The sequence below is a fragment of the Parasteatoda tepidariorum genome, chromosome 7, assembly GCF_982258835.1.
Source record: "Parasteatoda tepidariorum strain Cologne lab strain chromosome 7, Ptep-v5.0, whole genome shotgun sequence".
Taxonomy (NCBI): Eukaryota; Metazoa; Arthropoda; class Arachnida; order Araneae; family Theridiidae; genus Parasteatoda; species Parasteatoda tepidariorum.
In genome coordinates this window covers 39,291,666-39,313,730 of record NC_141761.1, presented here as the reverse complement: position 1 = coordinate 39,313,730, position 22,065 = coordinate 39,291,666, and the positions used below count along the sequence as shown (strand labels likewise).

General features: G+C 27.0%; 1 long non-coding RNA gene across 2 annotated transcripts; it reads right to left on the bottom strand.

Annotated features, from left to right (window-relative positions):
* Nucleotides 1-1,153: 1,153 nt before the first annotated feature.
* Nucleotides 1,154-21,818, bottom strand: LOC139426058 (uncharacterized). Of its 2 annotated transcripts, XR_015435456.1 has the most exons (10): nucleotides 21,517-21,818; nucleotides 21,202-21,219; nucleotides 17,151-17,174; nucleotides 13,538-15,515; nucleotides 13,435-13,455; nucleotides 6,429-6,443; nucleotides 5,534-5,557; nucleotides 5,389-5,406; nucleotides 4,185-4,208; nucleotides 1,154-3,615 (listed from the first exon to the last, which is right to left on the bottom strand). It is a non-coding gene; the product is annotated as an uncharacterized LOC139426058 (long non-coding RNA). The 2 variants fall into 2 exon arrangements; XR_015435455.1 differs by lacking the exons at nucleotides 13,435-13,455; nucleotides 13,538-15,515 and having other exon boundaries at nucleotides 21,517-21,811.
* Between the last annotated feature and the right edge of the window lie 247 nt (nucleotides 21,819-22,065).

Here is a 22,065-nt window from a genome sequence, read left to right as displayed (position 1 = left end):
TATGCCTTTTGGAAATTTTTCAACTTGCTGATGCCTAAAGTTCTATTCATATCATCTTCTACTAAAGGAATGCTTGTAAAATAAATTATAAAACGAAGCATTTATCATCTATTGAATTAAAAATTCCTTTCTTATATCCACGCCATGCTGATTTTTTCCCGAAACGTTTTGGTATTGTAAGCTAAACACTTCAAAAATTTTCAATTATAAGTTTACTTTCTTTTTTATGCTCATTTACAGTAACCAATACAGATGTGATTAGAAAAAAAACAATGCAGCGTAATGCCTTATATATCCAGTGCAAACTATACAGTGCATTACAAATACATTAATAACGTAATATTTGGTAAAGGATACCAAGCATCTTACAGAAAAAATCTGTAGAGGGTTTGTTTTTCACTTATAATGATTTATTTTTTAAAAATTTTATTAGTTATCAATATTTATCAATATTTATTTTATTAGTATATCAATAATTAACATATGAACGCCATTATCCTACCAAAAAAAATCCTAGTTTTATAATTGTAATTATTTTTCAACATATTTTCATATGAGAATTGAATTCTGAGTTGGAGAATTTCATTAAAATTTTCATTTTAATTAATCATAAAATTACACTATTAACCAATTATTTTATGTTTAAGAGCATTCCTTTTCCTTTATGATTTTTAAACCATTTACAACTGGTATGGTTGGTTAAAGAACCGTGAATATAAAACTATATGTTGTGTTGTGTTACCATTTGCAGCTAGCATGGTTTTAAAACAGTAAAAACGAAATTTAACTGCACAATGTAGTTAGGTTATTTTAGGCGTTTCGTTAGGTAATGGAAATTGGACTTAGGTAGGGGTGAAGTTGTGTTTTGTTAAACGTGGCTTAGTTAGTTACTCTTGTTGCCCATTCTGGTGCTTTACCTTGTGATAAAATTCTACTCATTTTTTGTGTTAAGCATCTCTGCGTCGCTGTCATCTATGTGCGAATGAGAGTGTTGTATTCTGAAAATCCACTGTCATGAATTGGGGTGTTCAACACAATAGAAACTCTTCGCGTGTTAAAGAGCTGGAAGAAATATTATGGTGTCAACTTTGGAAGTCGAACCCCCGTTCAGCAGGTCATGAGTTATAGACTTCAGCTCCTCTTTGCTATAGTATGTATACAGTTGGAAGGAACTAGGTGGCTTTATAAAGCACACCGAATTGGTGCAGTGAAAATTCTGGTTGTTTTACCGTATTAGTAGAACACAGTCAATACATGATATTTCTCATAGTTTACTGTTTCAATATCTTTTTATGGTTATTTGACTATTTTGGTCGAATCTGGTAAAATAACAATTAAATAAACTGCTATTTTAAATATTAAAATCTCAAACAATATATATAATATTGCGCGAATGGTTTAAAATATGAAATTTGTACAAAGGAAATAAAGCTATTCTAACGCTGTTTTAATGGTATTGTATCACTTTGCCCACCTAACACTGATTAAATTTTATTAGAAATATTTTAAACCGATTGCAATTATTAGAATTATTTTATAAACTATGCAATATTTCATTCTCTGCGTTATTAATATTTTATAAAAATTTATTCTACTTACTATGAACACGAGTTACTGAAAAATAAATGGTAAGACTAAATTTGTAGAAAATAACTATTTTTAAATAAATGCAAGAGATTATTTAGGTGAAATCCGTACCTTGTTGACCAGCTATTAAGAGAATAAAATACAAAATTTTAAAAATAAAAATAATAAATAAATATAAGCTGACTTTTTTACTTTATTTTGACTAGCCAATTTTCAACTAAATCCAAAACACACTAGAACTTCTAAGAAAGTATCAAATTAAGCACGTTTCTTTGAAAGAAATTTGTCCTTTAAAAGAAATAAAGAGACCAAAAAACCAGCCCACAGTCGATCCAACCACAAAGTAATAATTTTGTGATTTATTAATACAGGATTTGTTTAAGTACTGTATTCGACTCTTGCAGGGAGCAGTATACATATCTTCTAAAGATTCTAATAGATTCTAATTCTAAAAGATTCTAATCTGAACTCATGAACTAATGATAAAATTTCAGTTCCCTAAGGCCTACGTATTACGGAAAACACCAAAAAAGAATATCATGACAAACAATCCTTATATACGTATGACATATCTGGACAGTATGAACACTCACGTCAGAAATCAGTTAATGATACTATACAAAAAGAATAAGAAATATATACATATAACAAAATTACTTAATTGTATTCCATACTGACAACCCCAAGAAAAAAAGAAGGACATGACAGACCTTGGCCCTCCTTGGGCTGACGTACCATTAAGTTTAATTTGTAGCACTCTATAGAAGCCACGTGCGCTGCTCCCCTATAGGAATTCTTAAAAACAAGTGATCAAAATTAAAAATGAAGCTTGATTAAATTTTTAACACTGATTTCCCACTAAACGAGGGTCAACAACTGCTATTCTTATTCGATAGTTCAAACATTACTCTCTCGGTTGGTGATGAATTGTTGATGTTTTGCACGTGATAAGGTAATTGGGGTATTTTTGCAGTGTTAACTAAAAATCTCCAGAAAATTAAAAATAAAAGCACGCATTAAGAGCTATCCATATACATTCAACTGAGATTATAAAAAAACATTTTCAAGTCTAATTTGATAAGGCTAATATAGAATTTTAAAAAATGATTAGACTGTTAAATGTTTATCATAAAGGTTCTTATGTTTATCACAAAGTATCAGGCATCATTTATATGAAACATTTCCCCATCTATAAATCTTTCATTCAAATAAATATTAAAAAAAGTGCAAAAGCTGTTAGAATGCCAACAATATTGACTAGGAAATTATAAATTTATTTTTGCTTTATAAGGGTAGGATTAATTTGAAAGATATCTGGCCCACTATTGACCACGCTATATCATGTTTTCATGTTTTAGACTCGAAATCATGACTCCTTTACGTCTATGCTAACATCTGGATATTGTATGAGTGCTATTTTATACCTAGGAATTATTGAATTAAAGTCTTTAATTTAATCACATTATATTAAGAAACGCAGAATAAATTGACAAATTTGGTATTACGCTTGCAACAAAAAATAAATATTATTGCAGAAAATAAATCTAAAATCAAATATACATCAAGAAAAAAAAATATGGTCAAAACTATCAAAATATAGATAGATTTACAGTCTTTCTGAGGATATAGGAACACCAAATAGCTCTGTAATTTTTACCGAAAAGCTTTGGATTTAATTTTCGTTAAATTACCTATAAAATATTATGTTATAATATGGGAAAAAATGTAGTAAATGTGACAAAATTTGGTAATTTTTTCATGAATTCTTAAAGATTGCATGAGAACCATTTTTTTGGTTAAAAGAACTTTAGAATTTAGTATTTTTTACTAAATGCTTAGTAATAAGAACTATAAACTTCAAAACCGGAATTGTAACCGTTTCTAAATATTTCAAACAATCGGCAAATTAATGGTTTAAAAATACCATATAGTTTGTTTTTATAACTATAATTATGTTTTTTTCATTGTGCGGACATTGACAAACTGAAGAACAACAATGTTAAAAGAAATACTTACTGACTCTGTGAACTGCAAATAAATTTTCCTTGAATATATATGCAAACAAATAAAGCACATGATTTTATAAGAATACACTTATCGCGGATCATCTGAAAAGTATTTCATATTCAAATCAAATGCACTTATTTTCAATTTTTTTTTACATTTAAAAATTTTCTTACATCTATTTTAAAGGAAAATAATACTTTCCCATTTTTCTACTTTTCCTTTTTTTTACTTTTTAAGAATACTTTCCCGTTTTATTTATAAACTCAATAAGTTAAAAAAGCAATTCAACAAAAATATTACATTTCTTAAGAAAATTCTTTAATGCATTTTTTTTTCAAAAGCCACATTAATTACTTTTTTCGTCTTTCTTGATATTTTCTAAATTTATACTTGTACCTAACAAGATTTTCCTGATTAAACTAAATGGATTATAGTAATTTTTAAAATATTAAATATTATATCAAAGTTTGAAACTTTCAGGGAGAGGATGTATAAAATTTTAAAAAAAACTGTTTGAAGAATATCATGTATATATTGCTTGTACACAATGTAAATGAAAATAATTTCTTATAAAAAATATCTATACGTACCACGCATGTGCTGTTGAGGAGCACCTGGAAAAAGGAATGAAAATGTAGATAAAAGTCTTATGAGTTTTACACAAATTTTCCTAAAATGAAATCTTAAAATTAAATTTTCTTTCTTTATTTAAATTATTAATTTATCAAAATACAAAATCCATCATTCTTTCTGAGTCAGTCAAACAATACTGCCAAATATTTAGACCTATCACATCACAATGTAAAAAATCTTTTGATCAAATTACTGTAAAAAGTGCCAGCAATCAGGATGACACTACACTTCATTTTACCTTAAATCCATTTAGCGGTAAAGTTTTACGAAAAGAATTATCTGGTATATCGTAATTCGTAGAGTAATATTTGCTAAAAGATTAATGAATCACTGTAATTGAATATATAATGCTGTAAAAACTGTGGTATAAGAATTTGCGGTAAAAATGGTCTACAGTTAGGCTGCACTCAGGGTGCCAGTACTTTTTACCACAATTTGATTCGGAAATACAGTGCAAGCACTATATAACTATTTAACAAAGATGTATCAACTTTGAAAGTTGATACACCGTTGTCTAAGTTATTAATCTCTGTTATTTTTTTGAGCTATGCAAATTATCAATAAAAGCACCTTTTCATTTTTTTTCTGTTTCTTTTTAATAAGCATTGCGCTATGACTAGAAATTAATAACTTCACTTAAGAACAAAATAAAAATTTCGGATTAAATTACTATACATAGTACTGGCACTTAAAGTGCATCATTCATAAAATCCATCCGCGGTATACCAGATTTTTTGTTCCGTTACAGATTTCGGTAAAGTTAGGTTTTACAGTAAAGAGTACCGTCATCCTGAGTGGTATGCTTTTTACAGTAATTTAATCCGGATTGTTTTATAGTGTATATTTTGGAAAAATATTAACTCGGTAATAAAACAGGAAAAAACAACTCTGTGCATTAATTACGTCGTCAGAAATCTATTTCAAGAAAAATTCAACCAAAGAAGGCTTCGTTATTTACATTTTCTGAACTGCTATACAACAGGAATTATTTTTAACTACTACTACTTTTCATAAAATTTTTTCATAAAATTTAGTACTTTTCATAAAAAAAATTTTTTCGAGTTAATTTAATTATTTTCAACACATTTATTAAGTACAATGCAAATATTTAAATGATATTAAGTTTTCTAAATCGAAAATAATATTTTCAGAGTTATTCACCTTGTGATCCTCCACCTCCTAAAAATAAATAATATTATAATGAATGATTTATAGAAATTTATTTTGAGAAGGGTGTCAAAATATTTTAAGGGCTTTGGTTTAAATCTCACAAATCAAATCGGTTAACGGTTTTCAAGTAACTCACCTTGAAGTGTTTGTCCTCCGTTGCCTGAAAATAGCGAAACGTTTTACTATTGGGATAAAATTTTATGCATAGGTCAAAAATTAAGTAAACTTTTATAACTATAATTTTTGATCACGAGGCCTGTTGCTACACAATTACAATCTATGTATTTAATATGTTTTACACAATAAAATAGGGAAATAATAAATTATTAAAATAGGGAAAACATATTGGAATAAAAAGAAAAATTTCTATTTCTGAATCATTTTAACAGAAGGATTTCCAGGGCAGGAAGTTTACTTAATAACACTTACATTTTTCTTTAAGCGTGTCTAAGTAATGGATGCATTTCTAATAATTATTTTCCATAATTTTATCAGAGTTCTAAATTGTGTCAGAGTTCACAGTATTGCATAAAAATCCTATGTCTTTAATTACTCATCCATAGGAACATATAACTCGATAAGAAATTTGGAAGGATTGAGTTTTTGAACGGGTATATATATGAATTCTTAAGGAGCTTTAATGCAAGTCAAATTCTTCAAAAATCTCTGTTTAAATTTAGTTCGAAGCTACTCCTAAATCATCTCTTTTCAATACTTCATATTTTAATAATTAAGTTAAGTTTAATAAAGTTAATTACAAAATTGTGTTATATTTTTAGTTTTCCAGCATAAATTAGAGTTTAATTATCTTTTTGAAAAAAGCGTTATTAAAACTTATGAAATAAAATGTATTATATTTTTCGAAACTCATTTCGACTTTTCTATTAATCTTTCTCGAAATTCATCAAATCATGAATACTTGAAAAATATACCTTGCTTTAATACATTTTATATTTATACTTTAGTACAATTTATAAACTTTTAAAAAATTCCATTGTTTTATCAAAGATGCTACATTTTAAAATCATCACCTTGTCCAGCTTGTTCTGAAAAATATTTGAAAATATGGTAAGGTAAATAGTTATGTAATTAAATAATTTTAAAATAATATATAAAATCATACTGAGAAAGAACACAAATCTTAAATTATTAGAATGCTACTCTTATTAAAGAATGTAAGCATTTTGTACTTTTTATAGTCTTAAAAAAGTGGTCCTCAAAAATAAATATTCTTTCAAGACTTTCCAAGGTTATTTGTATGACAACATGATCTAAATAACAAATTTTTATTTATCGGAATTATGGAAATTATTATATTATATGAGCATATCATTCTTCATTTTGAACATATATATATATATATATATATATATATGTTCAAAATGAAGAATAAAACAAAGAAAAATAATAGACAAATGAAAAAAGAAGGGGGGGGGAATAATAAGTAAAAATATAACAAACAATAGTTTTAAAAAAAAGGGGAGAAATTCTATTTAAAAAACCGGAAAAAAACCGGAAAAAAAAGATATAATCTTTTCTTCAGCCCTCACGATTATATTCGCTGATATATCCGCTTCAACGGATATAATCGTGTGGGCTGAAGAAAAGATTACATCTTTTTTATTTCTGGTTTTTTTAAATAAAATTTCACCTATTTTTCTTTTTTTCTAAACTGTTGTTTGTTATTTTTTTACTTATTATTTCCCCCTTTTTTTTCATTTGTCTATTATTTTTCTTTGTTTTATTCTTCATTTTGAGCATATCTAATGAGTTCTGTTTACTTGCAGCTTAAGCGCATTCTCGTGTTTTCTTATAACTCGTTCTCGTTTCTTAACTTTCCTCGTGTTTTCTTATATTTATTTATTTATTATATATATATATATATATATATATATATATATATATATATATATATATATATATATATATATATATATATATATATATATATATATATATATATATATATAACAGTACGAAATAGAATTTACGGAATTAAGTGCTAAGAGTATAAGCTTAGTTATAACACATAATTAAAATCCATTTAAGTACGTTATACATCTATATAAATCGCAATAATGTACAACTACCTATATGAATGGAAATTACTCTAGACCACCCCTCATATTATTAGTATCATGAAAGTTGCAGATTCTAACAGGCCACTTAATAATAAATCAAAGGCAATGATATAATTTCACGATTAAATTTTTAAAAGAATTATTTTACTTAGTTTGCGATTTTTCACTGTGAAAACAATATGGTCAAAAATACCAGATTATAGCAAACTTTACCGCGTTTCTACGTCTATGGGAACACCAAAAATCTTGCTAATTTTTTTATCGAAGTGCTTTGATAATGATTTTTGCAAAATTTACAATAAAATATAGTTTTACTATATGCAATGAAGTTTATATAATTTGGTAAAATTTGGTATTTGTATCAAGATGACTTAAAGAGATGCCTAGAGATTCCAGTAAACTGTTACGAACGGAAAAATTACAAAATGAATGGTTCAAGTACCGTATATTTTCATTTTTATTTTAAGAGTTATGGTACTTTGTTTTTTTACCAGAAATGTCATTACCATACAGTACTGTATTTTTACTAGTATTTTTTTCTCACAGTTATACGCTTTAATTATTTTATGGTTGTTGAGAGACAAAAGATTTAACAATTTTCCCGTTAATCTTAAGCCACACCCTTAACCACTGCGTATGAGGATTGACTTGAATAAAGTCTTGAATATTGAGAAAGCCTCTTAGTTTAATATATATATATACATATCAGTTATCAGAATGTCACACTGATGCTAATTCCAGTAAACTGTTACGAACGGAAAAATTACAAAATGAATGGTTCAAGTACCGTATATTTTCATTTTTATTTTAAGAGTTATGGTACTTTGTTTTTTTACCAGAAATGTCATTACCAAACAGTACTGTATTTTTACTAGTATTTTTTTCTCACAGTTATACGCTTTAATTATTTTATGGTTGTTGAGAGACAAAAGATTTAACAATTTTCCCGTTAATCTTAAGCCACTCCCTTAACCACTGCGTATGAGGATTGACTTGAATAAAGTCTTGAATATTGAGAAAGCCTCTTAGTTTAATATATATATATATACATATCAGTTATCAGAATGTCACACTGATGCTAATTCCAGTAAACTGTTACGAACGGAAAAATTACAAAATGAATGGTTCAAGTACCGTATATTTTCATTTTTATTTTAAGAGTTATGGTACTTTGTTTTTTTACCAGAAATGTCATTACCAAACAGTACTGTATTTTTACTAGTATTTTTTTCTCACAGTTATACGCTTTAATTATTTTATGGTTGTTGAGAGACAAAAGATTTAACAATTTTCCCGTTAATCTTAAGCCACTCCCTTAACCACTGCGTATGAGGATTGACTTGAATAAAGTCTTGAATATTGAGAAAGCCTCTTAGTTTAATATATATATATATACATATCAGTTATCAGAATGTCACACTGATGCTAATTCCAGTAAACTGTTACGAACGGAAAAATTACAAAATGAATGGTTCAAGTACCGTATATTTTCATTTTTATTTTAAGAGTTATGGTACTTTGTTTTTTTACCAGAAATGTCATTACCAAACAGTACTGTATTTTTACTAGTATTTTTTTCTCACAGTTATACGCTTTAATTATTTTATGGTTGTTGAGAGACAAAAGATTTAACAATTTTCCCGTTAATCTTAAGCCACTCCCTTAACCACTGCGTATGAGGATTGACTTGAATAAAGTCTTGAATATTGAGAAAGCCTCTTAGTTTAATATATATATATATACATATCAGTTATCAGAATGTCACACTGATGCTAATTCCAGTAAACTGTTACGAACGGAAAAATTACAAAATGAATGGTTCAAGTACCGTATATTTTCATTTTTATTTTAAGAGTTATGGTACTTTGTTTTTTTACCAGAAATGTCATTACCAAACAGTACTGTATTTTTACTAGTATTTTTTTCTCACAGTTATACGCTTTAATTATTTTATGGTTGTTGAGAGACAAAAGATTTAACAATTTTCCCGTTAATCTTAAGCCACTCCCTTAACCACTGCGTATGAGGATTGACTTGAATAAAGTCTTGAATATTGAGAAAGCCTCTTAGTTTAATATATATATATATACATATCAGTTATCAGAATGTCACACTGATGCTAATTCCAGTAAACTGTTACGAACGGAAAAATTACAAAATGAATGGTTCAAGTACCGTATATTTTCATTTTTATTTTAAGAGTTATGGTACTTTGTTTTTTTACCAGAAATGTCATTACCAAACAGTACTGTATTTTTACTAGTATTTTTTTCTCACAGTTATACGCTTTAATTATTTTATGGTTGTTGAGAGACAAAAGATTTAACAATTTTCCCGTTAATCTTAAGCCACTCCCTTAACCACTGCGTATGAGGATTGACTTGAATAAAGTCTTGAATATTGAGAAAGCCTCTTAGTTTAATATATATATATATACATATCAGTTATCAGAATGTCACACTGATGCTAATTCCAGTAAACTGTTACGAACGGAAAAATTACAAAATGAATGGTTCAAGTACCGTATATTTTCATTTTTATTTTAAGAGTTATGGTACTTTGTTTTTTTACCAGAAATGTCATTACCAAACAGTACTGTATTTTTACTAGTATTTTTTTCTCACAGTTATACGCTTTAATTATTTTATGGTTGTTGAGAGACAAAAGATTTAACAATTTTCCCGTTAATCTTAAGCCACTCCCTTAACCACTGCGTATGAGGATTGACTTGAATAAAGTCTTGAATATTGAGAAAGCCTCTTAGTTTAATATATATATATATACATATCAGTTATCAGAATGTCACACTGATGCTAATTCCAGTAAACTGTTACGAACGGAAAAATTACAAAATGAATGGTTCAAGTACCGTATATTTTCATTTTTATTTTAAGAGTTATGGTACTTTGTTTTTTTACCAGAAATGTCATTACCAAACAGTACTGTATTTTTACTAGTATTTTTTTCTCACAGTTATACGCTTTAATTATTTTATGGTTGTTGAGAGACAAAAGATTTAACAATTTTCCCGTTAATCTTAAGCCACTCCCTTAACCACTGCGTATGAGGATTGACTTGAATAAAGTCTTGAATATTGAGAAAGCCTCTTAGTTTAATATATATATACATACATAAAAGTGCAGTTTCTTAGTTATTTATGTACTTATCATTAAGATCTAGCAGATAAATTATTTACTAATTTTTTTTTTATATCTCGAAAAAGTGATTTTCTGCGTTACTTCATTTGTTTGACTTGTATTTTAGATAATAAAATTCTATCAACAACTACGAAAAACCAACTAAATAAATCCCACAAGTGTGTATACAGCAATAAATTATTAATCAATTTATCGAGCAACAAAAACCAAAATTAATTAATATTAAATTAATTAAGAGGATTAAGGTCTATGTTGTATTATCAAAGACATAGGTAGTCACATGCAGAAAAATCTTCTAGAAAGGAAAATCTTCTAGAAAAAGGTTTCTACATGCTAAAAATGTGACATTGTTCATTGAATAATGTTAAAATTACTGAAACTTTAGCTTTGAAATCACAATAACTATGTAGAAATAAGTTTGATAAAACCTTCATAGAAAATGCAACGATTCTTTTTCTCCGTTATTATTATTTTTTTTTTTTTTGCTAAGACATATTCAGGAATGCACTATTATTATTATTATTTTAACGTTAATTGCACGACTAAAAGTCCTTCACGCATGGCAAGGATTTATATTTTCAATATTGAATGCTCACGATGTGTGTAACCTTAAACAGAAAATCAAAAATAACATTGATTAATTTCAGTATCAAGATATTCACTGAAATACATTTTAATTTGGGGTAGCCAATGCAAAGGAAACTGTGTACAGCTGAACCTAACTTATGCCTACCATAAGAAACTGTGATGATTTTATATATAGCTAATACTATGTTATTAATTAGCTGATTCAATTTGCAGTGCGAATAAAACTATTATTTTGGACATCTTCAATCCCTTATAAATAGTAGGCTCTCATCGCAAAGAACATTCAATTTTCAAAAACGTTGGAGAACTAAAGCTTTAAATAGTGACTGTTTGAAGATTATGCCGAGATTATACAATTGATGGGTGAAAAATTATCTATTTTTTAAATTGCATAGGTTAAATAGCGTCTAACAAACGTGCAACCAACGAAGATAAGCATTACATGAAATTACTACCCATTTATTATTAACACACATAGCTACATACGCAGTTACATAATGTTCATTCTCACGTGCGCACAGATGAGTCGCAGCTCTATACAATTTTCATAGCATTGCCTATTTATATTTCAGTGTTACTGCAAATTATTTAATGGTAGCATATAATATGCAAATATTAATGACAAAAAAACTTAATGGTATGTTTGTGTATAAGACTAGAAGAAAAATTAAAACTTCTATTAATTTATATTAAAGAAATAATGGGAAAATATCATAATTCAAATTATGCTTTATAAAAAAGGGTTGTTCCGGAAATTTGAGTTGAAATGCGCCAAAATATCTCCGAAACAATTAATAGTGAAATTTAAAAGTATAATGTATTAAAAATTGAAACAGCATATTCTCATTTTTGAGCAAAATGTATAGTCTCAAAAGTGATACAAGGGGGGGAGAAACGTCTGAATGAAATCTTCCTTGGAAGCTGGCAGGATTCTAACCCAAAACATTCGAATTCGTAGTAAGATACTCTAACCACCATAGTTGTAAGTCCCAGTCTAGGTAAAGTTATGAAGCTTTCTAAACTAACTGGCGCAATGATAAATAATGAGATACTAATTTCTAATTTCAATGGTTCAAAAGATAGCAATTTGGAAAATATGGACCCAATAGCTTCGTCAGGAGACCAGTTATTTTAATTTCACTTTTTTTTCTTATTTAGCGTTATCTTAAACATTATTAATTGAATGGAATGTTTTTCATGATATGTCATTGTGACGGCCACTATACAGAGCTGCCTAACTCTCCCTGCATTTATGCGCAACTGGTACGTTTGGAGCATCCAACTACAATACCGGAAGTCATTTTATTGAATCCTGCCGGCTACTAGCGAGCATCTTTTTCGCACATTTTACTCTCCGCATCACTGCTGAGCTATGTATTTTGCACAAAAAGAAGTACATTCTTTTAAATTTTGAATACATGGAATTTTCAAATTCGATTATATGTATTTAAGAGCTAGTTTGATACATTTTTGCTCAATTTTGAAATTTCCTTTTTTATTGTGTGGAACTTGACTCTCCCAGTTACAACAACTTAACATAAATCATCGTACTAGCAACGAGACAACTTATATCCCACTTCAATAGTGAAATAAATAAATTATTTTTTAAAGGAAATAAAGTCGAAATTTTTAATCAAAATAAGCAGTGCGATACTTTTATTGCATTCTAAGATAGTCGCAAGTTAGAGCTACTTTGACTTTTGCATGTGAGCTCATGATCTGTTTTAGGCATAAATTAAAAATTCTGAGAATAGCTTCTATTGGTAGCTATATTTTTCAAATATTTAAACTGAAAGAAAAATAACACGAAAGTATCTATAAATTCAACAGAAATATCAAAATTATTAAATCATAGTTCAATTTTTCAAGAAGGTTTTTATAAAATATTTTTTTTCCTATAAGGTTCCAAATACCAATTTTACTATTATCAAAATTACTTAATTCTGCAATTTAAATGGTAGTATGAATATTGTTTTTCTTGCGTTGTACGAGTGATCAGAAGAAACTTGAAAGTAGTCAGAATGTCCAACGTGTCCTTAAAAATATATGGTTTGTAAATAAGATGTTTTAGGTTTGTATAAATTTTATATAATATAATGGAAGAAAAGTCTTTTTGTAGAATGATAAAGATATCCGAACATTGTAAAAATTCAAACAAATCATGAACAGTTTAAATGTTTTAAAATAGTTTGCATATAATTTCTACTTACGGTGAACATGAGTCACGTGAGCTAGAAAAGGAATGATAAAATATTTATGAATATATTTAGCGAAGCGTACGTTCTTTATAAAGAGGGAAGGAAAATTACGTACTTGGTTGACCAGCTATTTGTTGGAAAATGAAAATAATTAAGAATTTTACAAATATACATGGGATAGAAGTATAAACTAAAGTTGCTGTTTACAAATTATTGTTTGTTTTAAAAAAAGAGAAAAAAATAGTTTTTAACTTAACTTATTAATTGATTACGTTATTGATTTAATAACTTAAATAAAGACAAGCTCTTAATGCGACATGGTCAAAAGCATAGAAGTAGTGAAAATAACAAAGAAATAATACTTGACATGTAAAAATTACTGTGAATTTGAGGATTACTTGGTCTTGTGTAATCGTCACAACAAAAATATGATTAATCATGAATTTTGCTTAATATGTAGTATCGAGTCGCGATGGCTCAGAGGATAGAGCGTTCCCCTTCGAATGAGGTAAGCCGGGGTTGGATCCCGGGGATGGCTGGTCGATGCGAATTCCGCATCCGGCTTGCACCGACCACAGTGTTGACGTGAAATATCCTCAGTGGTAGAAGGATCATGGACTAGAGTCCCCTTGTCGTCAGACTAACCGTGGAAGGTTCTCGTGGTCTTCCTCCCCATGTAACGCAAATGTGTTCCATCAAAAAAACCTCCACGAAGGGAAATTTCTCCCAATACTTGATCCAGGAGTTTTCTTGTCTTCTGGATTGGGTTCAAAGTTACAAGGCTACGGAGTTGAACATTAGTAGTCGTAAACCCTTAAAATTGGGTCGGCTGTTCAATGACTGTTATAAAATAAAATAAATTAATGTGTAGCATCTGTTTAAGTAAGAATAAAAGAAATTCTTCAGTAAGTGGTTTTGATTTCGGCGAAAAAAACATCAAAAAACATGTTTTTACAATCTTCCATAATCTATCTAAAATTTAACTTAGCGATCTGAATTTTTCACGAGAGTTTAAAATAGGCACAGAAAAAGTGTGTAAAATCATCCTTTATTAAAAAATTTTAACTTTTGTTAAAATTTCTTTCGTTGGATTATTTTTTATAATTTAGTTCAAGGAAAAATTTATTGGGTGCACTCGATAAAGTAATATAAATCATATTATTGACTTAGGAAACTTTTCATGCCATACCACTTCTAAGGATTTGAAATATAAAACAAAATATCCTTAATTTAAGGAAAAAGAAACACAGTTCCTTGGATATTTATAAAAAAAAAATATTTTTACTATAAAAATTTTAATGCAACGAATTTTTATCAATACTTAAGTGTCGAGCTTGTTATAAAGCAGCATTCTATACCGAGTTTTAGCCTCGTAGATTTATTAGAAGGTTGGGGCAATTTTGCACTCGAGATGAAGAAAAATTGAATTGGAAATTTGATTTAAAGACAATACTTTGACTTTGAACGAAAGCTTGCTGGTCCTTATGTCATTTTCCGTTTTTTGTGAGAGGGTTTCAATATATTTCTAGCAACTTTGGAGGCTTTGAAAATACCCTCTAATACTTCATGTCAAGTTCATAATCATAAAACAGATCATGATATTTATTTATTTTTTTTCAAAAATACGAAACTTTAAACGGTTAAAAACTCCATACCCCAAAAAAGTTCAAATGAAATTACTTATTTTTACTAGTTTACGTATATAATATCCATCAAGTGCAACTATATCAATTGCAATGAAATTTTGAAAAAAAGATCTTTTCATAGTATTTTCTAATTAAATCTGAATTCTGAATTTCAGTTGGTTTGTTGCGATTCTGAAAATTCCATAATTATTATGTACTATATCGACACCCCCATTATTATATCAAGAGAATCACATCACATTCAAAATAAAATGAAAACTATTTATGATTTTTTTTATATTTAAATATATTAAAAGTGAAAATATAAAACTTTTAGTTCTTGCATATGGAATTTATGTTTGTTTAAAAACGATCTGGTCCAAATTCACTATGAAATAATTAGACTTTTTCTAGCGGAATAAAGTTTTAAATGATGAAAATATACATAATACTTACTGACTTTGTGATCTACAGTAAAACATTTTCCACATTATAAAATTATATATATATATATATATATATATATATATATATATATATATATATATATATATATATATATATATATATATATATATATATATATATATATATATATATATATATATATATATATATATATATATATATATATATATATATATATATATATATATATATATATATATATATATATATATATATATATATATATATATATATATATATATATATACACCCTTGTGCAAAATAATTGAAACAAACTTTTTTTTTCGTGTTTTTAAAAGAAGATGTTTTGGGGTTGTTTCGGTTACAATGTGGTTGGACCTTTGCAGCCTATTGTACTGTATGATGCGTTCTGAGCAGTACATTACTATTCTGGGTAAAAAAGTTGTTCCAGAGTTGAAGAAACGATACCCTGATGGAACAGGGATTTTTCTACAGGATTTAGCTCATTGCCATACGTCCAAAATTGTCAAGAAATTCATGTCTGAGAATCAAATTGAGACATTGGAATGGCCAAGAAACTCTCCGGATATCAACCTAATTGAGAATCTCTGGGTCATATGCAAGAATCGCCTATTAAATATGGACTGTACAACTATGGAGAAGCTAATCACGGTGTTAATTCATGTGTGGTGCAAGGACACAAATATTATAAATTATTGTAAAAAATTAGTGGAATCCATGCCGAATTATGTCCAAATGTTAATAATGTGTCGTGGAGATCCTATTATGTACTAAAAATTTTTGAGTTCGTATAAATTTAAATAAAATAGCATTTTCTCTTAGTTTTCTGAATTTATTGAGTTTGTTTCAATTAATTTTCACAAGGGTATATATATATATTTATATATATATATATATATATATATATATATATATATATATATATATATATATATATATATATATATATATATATATATATATATATATATATATATATATATATATATATATATATATATATATATATATATATATATATATATATATATATATATATATATATATATATATATATATATATATATATATATATATATATATATATATATATATAAATAAATAAATACAAGAAAATACTAAGAAAGTTAAGAAAAACAATAAGTATCATTAGATAAGTTCAAAATGAAGAATAAAACAAAGAAAAATTAAAGACATATGAAAAAAAAGGGGGTGGGAAGTAAATAAGTAAAAAATAACAAACAACATTTTATTTAAAAAAAAAAAAAAAAAAAAAAAAGTGAAATGTTAATTAAAAAACCGGAAAAAAAAAAGATATAATCTTTTCTTCAGCCCACACGATTATATCCGCAAAACTCCGGTTTTTTAATTAACATTTCACTTTTTTTTTTTTTTTTTTTTTTTTTTTTTTTTTTTTTTTTTTTTTAATTAAAATGTTGTTTGTTATTTTTTACTTATTTACTTCCCACCCCCTTTTTTTTCATATGTCTTTAATTTTTCTTTGTTTTATTCTTCATTTTGATATATATATATATTGATTTATATATATATATATATATATATATATATATATATATATATATATATATATATATATATATATATATATATACAGAGAGAGAGAGAGAGAGAGATAATCCTACGTATACGTACGGTGTACTTGCTGTTGAGTTTCATCTAGAAAAAAAAGTATTAAACTGTTGCAATTTAAAATGAAGAACTCTAAATTTTAAAAAAATAGTCTAGAATTCATTTAAATTATTTTCATAATAACTCGTTTATAATAAACTTATAATAGTAATTAATACTTGAAGTCTGTTAATGTAATCTTTAAATCAAGCATACTCCTGTTGACATATGCTGAAATTATTAGAAATTAGTTTAAAATGTGTTTTTAAATTTATTCTATCATTTTTTAATATTGAATAAATTAAGAAAAAAATAAATGAATGAGGTAACAAGGAGTGAAGAAAAAATGAATGGAGAAAAAGGAAAAAAGGAGTAAGGAATTATATCATACAAAAAGTATGACACTATCAAAGATATTTTAAAAATATATTGTTGCACACAAAAAAATTAATTGACTTTAAATTGTAAAGTTAGAATTATCTATTAAGCTATCGCGAAACCATTTGAATTCTCGATTTTTTAATTAATAATTTTCTTCACAATAGCTGTATTTCGAAGAATTTGGTAGCAAATGTACTTTTTAGTATTGCAATAAACATTGTTGAAACACAATATGCACTTTAAAGTTGGGCACTTCAGGTTTAAAGTTAAGCACTCCCAAATCCTCGCGAAGAAAATCTATTTATTTTACTATGCGCTAAATCAGCTTACTATGCGCAATTAGGATATAGTTATTAAGTTTAAACCTCATTCAGATATGGTTACTTTTAAGAAACATGAATATAAAGCTGAAGTGAACTGCATAATGGCCAAGCTAAGTCAGTAAATTAAGAGACTCAGATCTTGCTTGTTTCGCTCAATAATCCCAAACTTCGTGTTTACTTCTCATTTAATCATTGAAGATTAAAAGTGAAGAACGGTTCACATCTATTTTGCTGAAAACTTGCGATTCGATTACCTCCTGTTGCCCTAGAACTTTTTTTTTCTTGGAAAAAAATATAAATTTTTCAGATAATTATTATAATTTTATATAAACGTATTTTGTTAATATTTTAATCGTAACAACATGAAGGTATAGCTAGATTAAAAAATAATCAACCGTACTAAAAATTAATTTAAAAATTGGAGTACCGAATGTTATACGAACACATTAAGAAGTAATAAGTAAGAATTAATTTTAGTTAATTTAAAACGATAACCTTAAATCCCATATCGGCTCGCATTGGAACCAGTTTTTATCTAATTTTCCGTTTTTATATTTTTAAAAAGTTTGATATAAAAGTTATGGTCAAAAGATAGAGCATTCGCCTCCCAGTGAGGTGATAAAGGTTCGAGTCTCAATGGTTGGTTGATACAAAATATTCTCTCTACTCGCACCAACCACAGTGCTGACATAAGATATCACCAGTGGCAGAGGAATCATGGGTTAGAATTCCTTTGTCATCGGACTAACCGTGTGAGGTTTTGGTTGTTTTCATGTAAAATAAAGGCGTGTGAGTTCAATCAAAAAAGTCATCCACGAAGACAAGTTTGTCTTAATACTTGATCCCGAAATTCCCTTGTCTTCCGGTTTAGATTCAAAATTCTAAGGCTACGCAGAATTTTGTCAATTGTTCAATACCGGTTATAAAATGAACTGAAATGAAATCTCTGTCTTATTTTTTCTATCTATTCACTATTCTTCATCAAGTCCAGCACGATCTTATAAAATTATAGTCACAAATGAGATAAAATCTTCTTTAACAATGGAAAAATAATTATTTTTCACTAGAACAGAATCGTCATTTGTGGTCAATTTGACCCTTGTAAGAAATTTCTGTTTTTTTCAAAATAAATGATTTTTTAATTGATGAATATTTATCAAAATGCAATATTACAATATATAAAATTTTTTAGTGCTTAATTTTTTTCATTCTTTTTTTCATTATTGAAATGAAAATGCTACATTATAATGCCTAACTAATTATTGCTTCGACAGAGCGAAAGTAATGCGAAAATAAACTAGCGACAAAAATATAAATATTTCAAGTTAGCACAAAATATGTTTTAAAATATTAAATTCCATTTATAGTCCCATCTTTAGGCATTAGAGTAGATGTATAAAGTATATCCGCGTGGCGTGAAAAGGACAATATAAGATCGACAATTCGTTTTCTATCATTTTTCATGGTTAGTATTCGTTTTATTTTGTGTCTTGAAATATTAAAAGACATGTTTCGTATATATTAAAGACTGAATTTTATCAATTAGGTGAAATTCTATGCTCAACGAATTAATTTGTAATTCCTTAATAAAACAATAATGAATTCGCAATGCTCAATTGGGATGGCAAAGGACTTATTAAATACAATTCAAGCATTGAGGACAGCAATAGCTCATCAACAAAAAAAAATTTTTTTATCACTTGAAATTTTGTGATTGAAGATATGTGTCTTGAACACCATGCAATTAATTTTCATTATTACTTACACGATATTAACTGTTATTCAACAATACTTTCTTGTCCAGAATTATAAGAAATATAACCGTTTATAATCAGCATGTAAAGGGTTTCTTTCAGACACAATAACGAAATAATAATTGAATAGAAAATCAATTAAGCTACTTCGGTAATTGATTCTAAGATGTCATATAATTTTACGAAAATTGTTGCACGTGACAGTTTTTTTTATCACACTGAACCTTAATTTTGTTCCATAATTCATCTTCTTAATGTTTGTGATTTTGCAAAATCCAAAATCGCCTTAAAACTAAAAAAATGATAGTTTTTCTTTTGAGAATCTAAGGGACCTCTTTTGACTGTTTTATGTATTTCCTTAATCATTTAACAGATAGGGATGATATTTTGATATAGTAAACTTAGAAACAATTTTGAAAAAGTCAAAAAAATATGAGATTTATAGCTTATGTGTATATTCAACAATATCATAAGTTACGGCAAAAAAATGATTATAATGTCCCAAAAGGCACTTCTTACAGTAAGAGAAATATAGGAAAAAGCCAATTAAAATTGCAATAAATTTAGAAAAAATAAGAATTTTGAAACAATAAATTCATAAAAATTAAATTTAAAAAGTGTTCAATTAGCAAGTCAAATTACAACTCTACAATTGCATTGTAGCGGACAGTAAATTGACCCCATATTTTATACTACAAGTAATTCTCCTGTAATTCTTCATTGGTAATAATTCTCCAATTAATAATAGAATTTCTAATATTTTCTTATTCTATCAAACTTCTTCTGCATTTTTCTACACACATTCGAAATTTCAAGTTTCCAAACTGTAAACAATTTTATTAGCAAAGCAAAATGTAATGATGTTCACAAAAAAGCACTTAATTATAAAGATTTTCGATTAAACTGGAATTTTTAAAAAACTCTGTGTTAAGTTCATGAGCAAATATTATAATCTCAGCATTTCAAATTTCAACACTGTTGTTTCATTCTTGCATCCGTTGTAGCGGTCTGGATAGTAATAATCCTCGAACTATTTATTGAATGGCATTTTTGCTTTCATTTAATCGATTCTAAAATCATTTTTCTACAAATATAAAAATTTTCATACTTCTAAAACTTGCAGATTTTGAGCAGCAAAACTAAATGTAACAAGTTTAACAACAAAAACAGCATGTCGGTGGATCTTACAATTTTTTAATGCAGAGACATCTTTACAAAATGTCGACAATGGAAATTAATATTTACGTAGAAAATTGTGTTTCAATTAAATTGTTGCAGATTTCTTATTTTTTATTTTTTATTTGGATTTGTTCACAGTGACAACTTTATGACCTTACAATAAGAAAATATCATCACCCACAGTAATTTCACCATATTAATAAAAATAACACTAACATAAATAGTATTATTAAAGAAAAAAAATTATAAATAGTGGCTTCAATATGAACCTTAAATTATTATTACTATAAATAAAGAATATGCACCGTGAAAGGGTCGAAAATCATGTTTTTTTTTTTAAGGTATTCTCTTTTCGTTAAATGTACATGTAAGTTGTTATAGATGTAAAAAAAAAATGCAAATTGCATTTTGAACGGTTATGAATCAAATACTACTTACCTCCCAAGTTTACACCAACTAAAACATTAAAAATTAAAATTTCAGTATTTGCTTCAGAATTATAACCTAGTTATTAGTATAAATAAAATAGAACTATAGAATAAATAAAATAAAAACTAAAATTCTAATTATGTATTTTCCAAGATTTTTACGTATTTTTTTATAAATGCTTATTTTTAGACAATTATTTTGCACATTAAAAAGGAAAACATAAGCATATCTGTAAATGGAAGAAAGTATTGGATTTTGATGTAAAGCAAAAAAAAAATATACATATAAACATGCTATTATTCCTTTTCTGAAAATTATGCATACCAGAACAGAGAATAGTTAACACAGCTAAAATTGTAGGAATCATTTTTGAAGTTTTTGCGAAGTGCCTGTGGAAAGTCTTGAAACCTCGATAACGACTTATATTTATAGTAAGCTAATTTGCTTAAATAAATATCGATGTCCCTTTTATTTTATTGGTTCAAGTCGTTACGTATGCATACTGCAATATTCAAAATGATAACGCAATAAAATTAAAGTACTCTATCGTTAAAAATGTTTTTGAACAATTCAATTTAGAGCGAAATAGTATTATATTTTATAACTGGAAAAATAAAACCATCTAAAAGGAGTCACTTTCTAAAAGGTTGCAGAACTTTTTTTTCACTTAAAATGGTTATACAGAAGCAATAAATAATATACATAAACAGAAGGTGTACAAATATACCATCATAAAGAAAAACAGAAGGTGCACAAATATACAATTAAAAATATAAACAGAAGGTATGTAAATTCAGCATTTATTTAGAAGGAAACTGATATTTAAAATCAACTTTGAAATCAAATATGGTCAAATTCATATTTGAAACAAAT